Below are 6,080 nucleotides of genomic sequence, written 5' to 3'. Positions count from 1 at the left end.
CGAAATAACGTCTAAAATTCGTTTCCTAACATTGCTTTTTTATAATGCAACAGTGTGACGTTGGAACATCTGAACCCCCTCATCACACATCGTCACAAAATTACGGACTCCCTTCCCCCCTACGAGTGTGGCGTCATTTATGGATGACCCCCTAATACCTTTGGTGGCAGGTTCATCAGTGCGAGAGATAATCATTACAGCAAGTCCGTGTTTATGTTTTGTTGTTATTCTGAAGGTGTCGTCAACCCATCTCTCCTCAAAATACCGCGTCACAGGTTTTTACATGGAATATTCCAATTCTAGCGTTACTTCCCCTTTCATGAACTCTCACTCATCCACCTGTAAAAACACAATCGCATTTGTTAATTAACCTTGAACTGTCCCGTGGGTGGGGAGGGGGGCTACCTAAACTAAACAATAGTGTGGGCAGAGGGGTGTCCGGGAAGTTATGACCTCCCCCGTGACCGAGTCCTGCCTACGCCCCTGAAACAAACCATTACCTTATCGACTGGCATAGGGGTCGTCCATAAATGACGTCAGAGGGGGTCCGTAATTTTGTAACGGTGTTTAATATGGGGGGGGGGGGTCAGATTGTGTGATGTCACACTTTTGCATTATAAAAAAGCAATTTTAGAAAATGAGTTTTAGTTTTAGCCGTTATTTCGCGCTTTAGAAAACGGTTTTAACAATTTGTAATAGGAATTGATCAAAATACTCTATGTTGACAGAGTTCTGATCAGATTTTGGTAAAATATGTTTTAAGAAAAATTCAATAGCAATTTTGAAGGTGGTTGTTGGCTAAGGTGTGACGTCATTTTAGGGAGGGGGGTCTGGCTTTTGTGACGGAGGGGAGGGGGGGGGAGGTAAAAATCGTCCAAAAAAGCGTGACGTCATTTGTGGATGACCCCATACACACCAGTTAGGCCTAGAGATCTACATAGAAATTTAACAACTCGACCGTTTGGTAAACTTAAACAAGACTGGCCAAAACAAAGTTTCTAAACTTTCAACTACACAAAGCCTTTATACAGTTTACGACTACTTAACAACAGTGTAGGACGACTACAAAAGAACGCGTCTGTCTAGTGGAAAAAGAAACAAAAATTCAAGACAAAAAAAAAAACTAGAGCCCTAGGCCAAAACTAAAATAAGGGTTTTAAAAGGACAGACATCTGTTAAAAGTGATTTGATGTAATTTTCGTGATACACTCTACTTGAAATCGGACTTTGACATGTAAACAACAATACATTACAGTTGTTCACTTTACGGCCTTGGGTTTTTTTTTATTACAGCTCTATTGCGACAGCCATCTTGCCTTCTGACTTTGATAAGTTGGACGAGACTTAGGGAACAAGAACAAGTGGCTGCGTGACAGGTGCCCCTGGAGAGCAGGTCATCATGTTAAAGGTCTCCTAGAGAAAAGATGATCACGTTAATGTCACCGAAGAGGAAATGACCACGTGACATGTCCCCGCGGAAACAGCTACGTGACATGTTCTCTAAGAGAGAAGATGATCACGTGGCAGATGGGATTATCACGTGATTATATCTTCTCCCCCTCCAGACAGCAGATGACAGCGTGACATCTCTCCCAAGAGAGCAGGTGATCACGTGACAGGTCCCCATCCAAACCACTGTGTAGGCCACAGACTCTTCCGTCAATTGTAAGATTTTCTCTGATCTTTTGTTGAAAGTTTTTTTTTTTAAATCTCCCCCATCCCAACCACTACCAGCTAGCGGTGGTAAGCAAGAGGAATTAAACCTTAAGCAATATAACTTTTACAATGGCTTTTTCCAGAATACAACACCAAAATTAGCATCTTCCAAGATTACACAATAATCTGAAGCTGGACGAGTCCAAAAGTCTAGGCAAGGGTGTCCAACTTTTGACCTAACGCTTACAGTATTTTACTTATTCTATGTCTTTGTTTTTTTTACAAACCGTACCATATTCCCTTTTAGTTTGCTGTATGTTTCTTCAACTACCTATACATTCATAATATTTTTTACCCTTGTATTTTCGGACATTTTTAACAACCATGCACCACCACTGCAGGTAGGATACCCCTATGAACCATTACCACGTCATGCAACTTTATCTTAGAGTGCAAAAAAACAACCTATTACTAATTATATTACATCAGATTTAAAACTAAGGCCACATTAAACCACAGGTTTGTCGAACCCTGTGTGTCGAAACTAGCTACAAACGTGAAAAACAAAATTCCACACAGCTCTGAACCTTCTTTAGGACACGTCTTGATCAGGGTTTCTTTCTGACATCTCTTGGTAATGGGGGGGGGGGCGCTGTACACCAAATCCAAGTCGACAGGCTAGTCTTTATACAATTCGCCTATGTCCGTCTGCGCATATCGAATAACATCATATTGTATTTTTTTCAAAGCCATTTAAAAAAAAATCAGATTTCAAAGTAGACCGTAAACTTTCAACATCATTTTATGAACGATTTTTTTTTTAAATCAATAATTGACTTACAGTGAGCTTGTTAGGAGGCTCGGTGCAAGATCACATTCAGAGTTACAGGAAGCTCTTCGGAAGGCGGACTCACCCCCCCCCCCCCGCCCCGAACGAAATTTAATATGTATAGAAAATATATACTTTTACCAGTATAGCCCCCCCCCCCCCCCCCCCGAGATAAAGTCTGGAAGAAACACTGATTTCATTAACTAGATACGAGTATTTTAGAAAAAAACTTAAACATGTAAGAGAAAAGCAGAGAAAGTGTTTTAAAAAATTTCAAACAGCTTAAAAAGTATCATACAAACTCCAATAAAATAACAGGAAATAACATACTTGTATAATTTCAAAACCAAGGGGGAAAAAAAGTACAATTCTGCGTTCTTAACGTAAATCATCATACTGTACCATTTCAATAACTACTACAGATTTTAAAGATATGTGTGACAGATGAAATTATGTAGGCTACAAGTTACATTTGCTCCGAGGGGGAGGGATTCGAAACTTCTAAGGGGGGAGGGAGATGTTTAAGCATATGACTGCTACTTAAATAAAAATATGTGTCTACTTCGTCTGGGTGGGTGGGAGGCTGGAACGCTAGACGTGAACCCCCACCCCCCCCCCTTCCCAACCCTGGTAATTTTTTTATGACCAATATCTTTGAACAACGCAGAAAACTATATGCCGGTGGATATATATATATATATATATATATATATATATATATATATATATATACTAGCCGTCCCGGCCAGGCCCTGCTCTGGCTTCTGTGAAAAACCTTTCTGTTAAAGACCATTACCTGTGTGTTTAGTAATCATCATAAACCCGGCATTGCCCACCCAAACCACAACCAACCAAAACAACAAAACGCAAACATAACGCTAACACAATTACAAATACAAACGAAAACAAAAACCTAACAACAAACCCAACCACAATCACAAACACCAATACAAACACAAAGAAAAAACAAACAAAAAGCAAACGAAAACAAAAACCTAACAACAAACCCAACCACAACCACAAACACCAATACGAACACAAAGAAAAAAAAACGAAAAAGCAAACGAAAACAAACCAAATCCAAACGCAAAACCAACCACAAACACAAATACAAACACAAACCCAAAGAAAAAAACACAAACGAAAACGAAAAAAGAAAGAACAAAAACGAACCAAATCAAAACGCAACCACTAAAGCAAACCCAGCCTAAACACAAAGAAAACACTAACGCGAACATAAACGCAAAGTGCTCACAGTCTAGCCCGGGGCAGAATCGCCTGTTTCAGCTTAATAATCGACTATAGTACCCCAACTTATTCATAGTCTTTTGCACTCACTTAAACGAACGTAGGTGCCAAACCAAACCAAATGATCAATTATAATACTCCAAGCTTATTCGTAAAATACCTACAACATTTGCACTTGATCAATCCCCGCAAATTATGTAATTATTTTTTTCCCAACACCAAAGCAAAGTAATAAAAAGTAAATTCTTTTCCACTAATGCAATGTTTTATAAAGGGAAGTAATTGTGTTTTCCTAATTTATCAAAGGGAAGTAAGTGCTAAAGAACTAAATATAAATAATTTTCAGACATAATTAGAATTTTTGTTATTTTTTAAAAATTGTGTTTAATGAACATGCCGACAATTATTACTATCAGTTTGAAAAATGAAAATTATTTCCCAAACACTTTCAATAGTAATTTTTTAACTCATAAATGTTTTTTTTTTTTCCCAACACCAAAACATATGTCCCCGGGCGCCGACCTTAGGGGGTGCCAAATGGGTTGGTAAAAGTAATCGAAAGTTTGAAGGGGGGGGGGTGCAAATCGAAAGTTTTTTCAATTTTCAATTTGCACACCCCCCCCCCCTCAAACTTTCGATTTGCACGTCTTAAAACAATATTTAACACTCGAATCACTTAATCAAGTGGAATTATCATTTTTCTCTATTTATTTTGCTTTTTTTTTGCCTTGGTGTCACCCCCCTAAATGGTGTCACCCGGTGCGGTCCGCACCCCCCCCCCCCGCTTCTGTATATATGTATATAAAGTCTACAATGGTTGAAAATAATGAGCTCCCTCTCACTTAACCACATCCTGCTTAGCCATTGGGTACGCCCTATACATCCAGTCTATATAGTCTAGTCTTGCTATTATATTTAACCATTCCAAACCTTTGGTCCACTAAAAAAATCTAATACGCTTGAAATAGTCGATTTCGCGTAAACTAAAGCTCATGCCTACCATACAGTCGCGAAAATACTGTAGGGCTATGCCTATCTTGTTTTCATACAATGCCGCAAGCTGCGTAAAAACTATACTACGCATCAAGACTAACAGAAAAATAAATAGCTATAGTTTTGCGTTTCTGGTTATACCGGTTGATTCTTTTGTAAATTCATACTAGCTGTTGAACCGTCTATTGATTTGTCAATAGATTATTTATGTTTGAAACCCCAATATAAATATCAGAACCTATAGTGAGTCGTGAGAAAATCCCTCATAATTCAACAGGAAACAATGCAGATAACAATTAGTAAACTGATATCTTTAGTATGGAAAAGAACGAGTGACCTCTACATCACGCCATCAATTGATGGGTTTTTGTTTTGACTGGTTTAGATTAAGTGAGGTTCTTACATTTGTGTTCTGGCCTCATCTGCCAGCAGTTTATTGTCAATGTTGTCTAGGCCTAATGTAGAATAAATAATAAATTACCCTAGATTCGGCGTGGTCAGTGAATTTGGGGGTCATAAATGACGCCACAGTCGTAAGGGAGAGGGGGGGGGAGAGTCCGTAATTTTGTGACAATGTGTAATGAGGGGAGGGGGGGTTCAGATGGTATGACGTCACACTTTTGCATTATAAAAAGCAATGCTAGAAAACGAATTTTAGACGTGATTTTGCGTTTTAGAAAACTGTTTTAATAAATTGTAATAGGAATTGATTAAAATCTATCTATATATATATAATTCTCTTCTGGGAGCCGTTAGAAAACAAGCTGCAAGCGCCTCCTTGCAGTCCCCTCTCTTTCTCTCTATCACTATCACTATCACTACCACCCCACCCCCACATTGTCTGGTGAGCTGTGGTCACGCTGTTTACATTTTACAATCATAGAGACGGGTTTGGTGACGGCTATTAGGGGCAGATAATTTAGTTTGAAACGATTTTAAACTTAGAGGAGGTAACTAAGAGGAGGCTGCTTTCACGTGGGGGAGGGGGGGGGGTTAGTGTTTTTAAGCAGATATTTTCAGTGGCAGCATTGGTGCTGTCGAATTCACAAATTATAAATTACTGAAAAGTAGAAAAAAAAAACAACTAAATAGCGGCGTATGATACGCAGCGGGTCGGCTCGTACTCTATATTGACAGAGTTTTGACAAGATTTTGGAAAAATATCGATGTTTTAAGAAACAATTTTGACGGGGGTTATAGGCTGACATGTGACGTCATTTTAGGGCGGGGTCTGGCATTTTGTGACAGTGTGACGGATGGGAGGGGGGGGGGGTAAAAAGCGTCAAAAAAGCATGACGTCGTTTATGGATGACCCCTTAGATAAACGAACAAGGTTGTGCTATACGATCCTACG

Source organism: Physella acuta, unplaced genomic scaffold (genome assembly GCF_028476545.2).
Source record: "Physella acuta isolate Inbredline_101_S28 unplaced genomic scaffold, ASM2847654v3 ptg000308l, whole genome shotgun sequence".
Classification (NCBI taxonomy): domain Eukaryota; kingdom Metazoa; phylum Mollusca; class Gastropoda; family Physidae; genus Physella; species Physella acuta.
This window is presented reverse-complemented; position numbering follows the sequence as displayed.